Here is a 7,278-nt window from a genome sequence, read left to right as displayed (position 1 = left end):
CAGGCTGTGCTATCTGTAAGTCAGACTTGTAGGAAGTCAGACTACCATCTCTAGAAAATGGTCCAGGAAGTCAAATAATAATCCCTGTAACAACAGCCTCAAACAGCCAGGATCTGATGAATGACTGACAGCTTTCCTAACTTTTATTCCTGCTTCCAGCTTAGGACTAACCAGAGAAAGCCCAATACGTACCGCTAACCAATCACATGGATGCCCTGCTTCTAGTTAGTCCACTTACAGCTGTCCCAGACCTAGAGTCTCTATTCAGGGCACACCTGAAGCCTTCCCTTTGTTCCACTATGAAGCTTTCCTACTCCACTGCCTGCCTTTGAGTTTCTGCTGAAAAGCAAGTGATGGTGTCTGACTCTTGCTATAGTGATCTCTGAGTAAATAGCCTTTACTTGCTCTCATATTTCCACAAACCCAAGCCCCCCCCCCCAAAAAAAAGCCATTTTTAAATGCAATGATTTTAAAAGCAATGATAATGTATCATGAGACTTAGCTGGGAGTAAAAATTTCATAATCATAAATTTTAATTTATGTTTATAACATAATTATGTTTAATTTACATTAATGTATACATTTTAATGTAAGCATTAAATATTAACCCATATTTTTATTTGCTTTCGTGGATAGAGTTAAAAAGTATATCTAGTCCATTGTACTGCAGGAGATAGAAACCACTAAAAGTCTTTTTTAAAGAACACTATGCTATTGTGATATAATTTGTATATAATTAAAGACATCCATCTCAGTGTGAGGTTTAATGAGTTTTGACAAATGTATTCACCCATGTGACCACCACTACAATCAAGAACATTTCAGCATCCCTCAAAGTTCCCTTATGCCCCGTTGGATGCCCCACTATACACCCAGCGCCAGGCAACCAGTGATGTGCTTTCTGTCACTACTGATTAGATTCCCTATGAAGGAATTGCAGAACCAATAAACAGAACCAAGCAGTACCACTGTTTTACCGTTTTACATCCTCACCAGAGACATACTACATGAGCATCAGTCATTTCACGTTAGCACCAGTGAGTCTTGTCCGTGTTTTACATTTTACCTCATCTTTTGAGTTCCTGGAGGTCTCCCTTTGTGGTGTGGTTTTGTTTGGTTTTAGGTACACAGAACATGCTTTTGTTTTCAAGGATTTCGCTCTGACATAGACTTTCAGTTATTTCATTTCCTGGAATGAGTGAGAAAGGCCAGGTATCAGCAGATAGTATGTTTCAGGATATTATTTCCAAGAGTGGGATCTAAGTTACTGTGGTTGGGTTTAAATGGGGGATCTAGTTTAATAGGAGCTCTGGACTTGTTCAAATATAAGATGAGAGGTAATCAAAGCATAGTTTCCATGATACAGATCCTGGGAATCTTTATGTGCCTGTAGGACTCCCTATTCTGTACCTATCATTCCATGTACCAACCATTCTCCTTTTATCTTCTTCCTTCCATAAAAGTCAGGTTATTTTGATATAATTTACAAATGGTAACATTCACCCTTTTAGGTGTACTACAGTTCAATAAGTTTTGACAAATGTATGTAGTCCTATAACCACCACCACAATCAAATAATGATATTTCTGTCATTCCCAAAATTTCCCTTGTGCCTCTGTAGTCAATCCCCTGCCTCCGTCTCCAGCTCCTGGAACCGTGGATCTGATTTGCCTTTCCCAGGTGTCACATAGTTGGAAGTATGCAATATGTAGCCTTTTCCGATTGATTTCTTTCACCTAGTAATATGCATTTGAGATTCATCCATGTTGGGTATATCAGTAGTTTGTTTCTTTTTATTGCTGAGCAGTATTCCAGTGTATGAATGAACCACAATTGTTTAGCCATTTGTCTGTTGATGGACATTTGAAAAACTTCTGTTTTTGGAAACTATGAGTAAAGCAGCTGTAAATACATGTGCATACATGTCTTTCTGGAATATATACTTTCTCATTTCTCTTGGATAAATACCTAGAATGGGATTGCTAGGTCAAATGGTATATATAACTTTCTAAAAAACTGCCAAACTCTTTTCTAAGTTGACTGTACATTTGTTTTCTTACTAGGAATGTACAGAAGTTTCATTTGTTCTGCAGCCTCATCAGCACTTGGTATTATCAGTTTAAAAAGTTTTACCTATTCCAATAGATGTGTAGTAATGTCTCAGTGTGGTCTTAGTTTGTTTGCATGTCCCCAAGGACTAATGATGTTGAGCATCTTTTTTTTTTTTTTTTTTTGGCTGTGTTGGGTCTTTTGTTTCTGTGCGAGGGCTTTCTCTAGTCGCGGTGAGCAGGGGCCACTCTTCATCACAGTGCGCGGGCCTTTCACTGTCGCAGCCTCTCTTGTTACGGGGCACAGGCTCCAGACGTGGAGGCTCAGTAGTTGTGGCTCACGGGCCTAGTTGCTCAGCGGCATGTGGGATCTTCCCAGACCAGAGCTCGAACCCGTGTCCCCTGCATTGGCAGGCAGATTCTCAACCACTGCGCCATAAGAGAAGCCCTGAGCATCTTTTTTTTTGTTTGTTTTTTTTGTTGTTTTTTTTTTCAGTACGCGGGCCTCTCACTGTTGTGGCCTCTCCCGTTGCGGAGCACAGGCTCTGGACACGCAGGCCCAGCGGCCACGGCTCACGGACCCAGCCGCTCCGCGGCACGCGGGATCCTCCCGGACCGGGGCACGAACCCGTGCCCCCGGCATCGGCAGGCGGACTCTCAACCACTGCGCCACCAGGGAAGCCCCTGAGCATCTTTTTAAGTGCTCATTTTCTAACCATATCTCTTTGGTGAACTAAAGTTTTTTGCTGTTCTTTTAAATTATTCAGTTGTAAGGGTTTTTTGTATATTCTGAATACAAGTCATTTTTCAGAGATGCGTTTTACAAATACTTTCTCTTAGTTTGTTGCTTGTCTCTTTTATCTTCTTTAAGGTATCTTTCAAAGAACAGAAGTTTATAATTTTTTAAAATAAATTTATTTATTTTATTTATTTATTTTTGGCTGTGTTGGGTCTTCGTTACTGCATGTGGGCTTTCTCTAGTTGCGGCGAGTGGGGGATACTCTTCGTTGCGGAGCATGGGCTTCTCGTTGTGGTGGCTTCTCTTGTTGCGGAGCACAGGCTCTAGGCATATGGGCTTCAGTAGTTGCAGCACGCGGGCTCAGTAGTTGTGGCACATGGGCTTAGATGCTCCATGGCATGTGGGATTTTCCCAGACCAGGGCTCGAACCCGTGTCCCCTACATTGGCAGGCGGATTCGCAACCACTGCACCACCAGGGAAACCCAGAAGTTTATAATTTTGACATAGTACAGTTTATATCAGTTTGCCCATCTCCATTTCACAAGGCTTTTCTCCTGTGTTTTCCTCTAGAAGTGATATGTTTACATTTATTTTTTAGGACTATGATCCAATTTGAGTTACTTTTTTGTATTTTTGTATGTGGTGTGAAGTAAGAGTTGAGGGTTTTTTCCTTTTGCACTTAGGTAACCAGATTTTCCAGCACCATTTGTTTAAAAGTCTTTCTCCATTGAATTGCCTTGGCACCTTGTCAAAATGAATTGATTGTATATGTACGGGGCTTTTATTCCCACTTGAATTGTCCTTGTCAGAGTAATGCTGGCCTCAGAGGATGAATTGGGAAGTGATCACTCCTTAATTTCTTAGAAGAGTTTGGGTAGAATTGGTATTCTTTCTTTCTTAAATATTTGCCAGAATTTCCCAGTGAAGCCATATGGGCCTGGAGTTTTATGGGAAAGTTTATTCATACAATTTAATTTAAAAAACAGATATAGAGCTATTCAGGTTATCTATTTCTTTTTGTGTAGACTTTGATAAATTTTGTATTTCAAGGAATTTGTCCAATTAATCTCAGTTGTCATATTTTTTGGCATGGTGTTTACTAGGAAAAAGTAATTCTTGATAATCCCTTATTATCTTTTAAAATACTTTCTAGTACTGCTTTAGTTGCATCCCACAAGTATGGGAATGTTGTGTTTTCATTTTCATTCAGTTCAAAATACTTTCTAATTTATTTTTTGATTTCTTCTCTGACCCATGGATTACTTTTTAAAGTAAATTAGTTTCCAAATATTTGACTATTTTTCCAGACAACCTTCTGTTATGGATTTTTAGTTTAATTGTGGTCAGAGAACATATTTTGTATTACTTGAGCCCTGTTATATTTTTTGAGACTTTCAAATGGAAATATATTGATTTATAATATTATGTTAGTTTTAGGTGTAAAACATAGTGATTCAATCTTTTAATAGAGTATATTCTATTTAAAGTTATTACAAAATATTGGCTGTATTCCCTGTGCTGTACAATATATCCTTGTAGCTTATTTATTTTATACATAGTAGTTTGTATCTCTTAATCCCCTACCTGTATCTTGCCCTTCCCCAACCCCTCTCCCCATTGGTAACCACTAGTTTCTTCTCTATATCTATGAGTCTATTTCTGTTTTGTTATATTCATTTGTTTGTTTTTTTTAGATTCCACATATAAGTAATAACATATAGTATTTGTCTTTCTCTGTCTGATTTATTTCACTAAGCATAATACTTTCCAGGTCCAGTTGAGACTTCTTTTATGCATCCAGGATATGGTCTAACTTGGTAAATGTTGTGTGCACTTGAGAAGAATGAGTATGCATTCTGCTCTTGTTCAGTGGCGTGTTCTAGAAATGTCAATTAGGTCTATCTGGTTAATAGAGTTGTTTAAATTTTCTATATCCTTACTGATTTTATGTCAACTTATTTGATTAGTTATTGAGAAAGGGGTGGTCAACTCTCCAATTACAATTGTAGATTATTTCTTCTTGCAGTTCTGTCAGTTTTGTTCCATGTATTTTGAAGATCTATTATTAGTTGCATTCACATTTAGGATTATGTTCTCTTGAGTAATTAACCTTTATCATTATGAAATAACCTTTTTATCTCTGGTAATACTCTTTGCCATGAAATCTGTTTTGCCTGATATTAGTATAGGAACTCCAAGTTAAATTTTTTTCTTATCTATTTATTTGTAGTATTAGCATGATATATCTTGTTTCATCTCTTTATTTCTGTTTTCATATGTGAAATGGACTTCTTGTAGGCAGCATACAGTTGGGTCTTTCTAACCAACCAGACAATCTCTATCTTTAACTAGAGTGTTTAGACAATTTACATTTAATGGGATTGTTGAACCTTATGGATCCTTTCTCCATGCACTCTCCACCAACCTCCCACAATACTCTGCCTAGAAGTTCAGCCAACTCAGTATTCTCAAGCTCAATTTTTGTCTCCTCAAATAAAATACTCTACTTGTGATCTCTTTCTCCATGATTCATGATCCAGAGAAGACTCCAAACAGATAGTTGGGGTGATTACTTGTGTGTTTCCATTCTCTGAGAGAGCACAGTCCTGTGTTGCCTGTTGTCTAATATCCCCAAACTGCTTCCTCATACATTTTGTCCAATTTCCTTGCTTCTGGTGAGAGGGTAAATCTAGTCCCCATTATTCAATCATGGCTGGAGTGGAAGTCTCCCTCAAAATCTTTAAAATTAATAAATTAGCTAAGGAAATCTTGACATATATGCTGTGAAATGCATGTTATAAAATGATGTAAATTGATATAAGTATTAATTTCATATAAAATGATAGAAGTGGGGGAATATAATATCTACTTAACTCTCATTCCCTCATATCCTAGCATTGGACTCTCTCTCAAGGGAATGAGAGTTGGCCTCCTCTTATCTTTTGTACTTTTCTGCATTGCAAGTCATGGTGTCCATGTGTCCACCCCACGATATCCCACCTTCAGGTTAAGCTTTTTCAATGGCAATATAAATGATTTTAATTATAAAAGTAAGGGTGGGCTGTTATAAACCACTACCCAGGATTTATAGTGCCCCAGCTTTGAAGACAGCTTTGCTTAAGGTGCCTTGGTGTGATGTTGCTATCCCCGCATGCTCACATTATTTTGAAATTAGAGTCCTTTACAGCAAGGTCCCTGAGAAGTCTGTATTTTCTTTCAGTCTGAAGAGTCAGGAGAGATTTCTTTCACAGAGTACAAATGGTTGCTGCTTTATGTGTTTTATCTGATATGTTTACTCTCCACTCCCTGCATCCTCCTCCTCTGCCTCTTCATTATCTTTATCATTTTTCAAATTTAATTTATTTTTTTATAAAGCAAGTTCTTATTAGTCATCAGTTTTATACACTTGAGTGTATACATGTCAATCCAAATCTCTCAATTCATCCCACCACCACCACCACCCCCTGCTGCTTTACCCCCTTGGTGTCCATACGTTTGTTCTCTACATCTGTGTCTCAATTTCTGCCCTGCAAACCGGTTCATCTGTACTATTTTTCTAGGTTCCACATATATGCGTTAATATACGATATTTGTTTTTCTCTTTGTGACTTGCTTTACTCTGTATGACAGTCTCTAGATCATCCACGTCTCAACAAATGACCCAATTTCGTTCCTTTTATGGCTGAGTAATATTCCATTGCATATATGTACCACATCTTCTTTATCCATTTGTCTGTTGATGGGCATTTACGTTGCTTCCATGACCTGGCTATTGTAAATAGTGCTGCAAAGAACATTGGGCTGCATGTGTCTTTTTGAATTATGGTTTTCTCTGGGTATATGCCCAGTAGTGGGACTGCTGGATCATATGGTAATTCTGTTTTTAGTGTTTTAAGGAACTTCCATACTGTTCTCCATAGTGGCTGTATCAATTTACATTTCCACCAATAGTGGAAGAGGGTTCCATTTTTTCTCCACACCCTCTCCAGCATTTGTTGTTTGTAGATTTTCTGATGATGCCCATTGTAACTGATGTGAGGTGATACCTCATTATAGTTTTGATTTGCATTTCTCTAATAATTAGTGATGTTGAGCAGCTTTTCATGTGCTTCTTGGCCATCTGTGTGTCTTCTTTGGAGAAATGTCTATTTAGGTCTTCTGCCCATTTTTGGATGGTTGTTTGTTTCTTTAATATTGAGCTGCATGAGCTGTTTATATATTTTGGAGATTAATCCTTTGTCTTATGACTCGTTTGCAAACATTTTCTCCCATTCTGAGGGTTGTCTTTTCATCTTGTTTATGGTTTCCTTTGGTGTGCAAAAGTTTTGAAGTTTCATTAGGTCCCATTTGTTTATTTGTGTTTTTATTTCCATTACTCTAGGAGGTGGATCAAAAAAGATCTTGCTGTGATTTATGTCAAAGAGTGTTCTTCCTATGTTTTCCTCTAAGAGTTTTATAGTGTCCAGTCTTACATTTAGGTCTCTAATCCA

The sequence above is a fragment of the Aethalodelphis obliquidens genome, unplaced genomic scaffold, assembly GCF_003676395.1.
Source record: "Aethalodelphis obliquidens isolate GAN/ISIS:26980383/991018 unplaced genomic scaffold, ASM367639v1 scaffold3, whole genome shotgun sequence".
Lineage (NCBI taxonomy): Eukaryota > Metazoa > Chordata > Mammalia > Artiodactyla > Delphinidae > Aethalodelphis > Aethalodelphis obliquidens.
The sequence above is the reverse complement of the archived record's forward strand: the minus strand, read 5'-3'. Positions refer to the sequence as shown.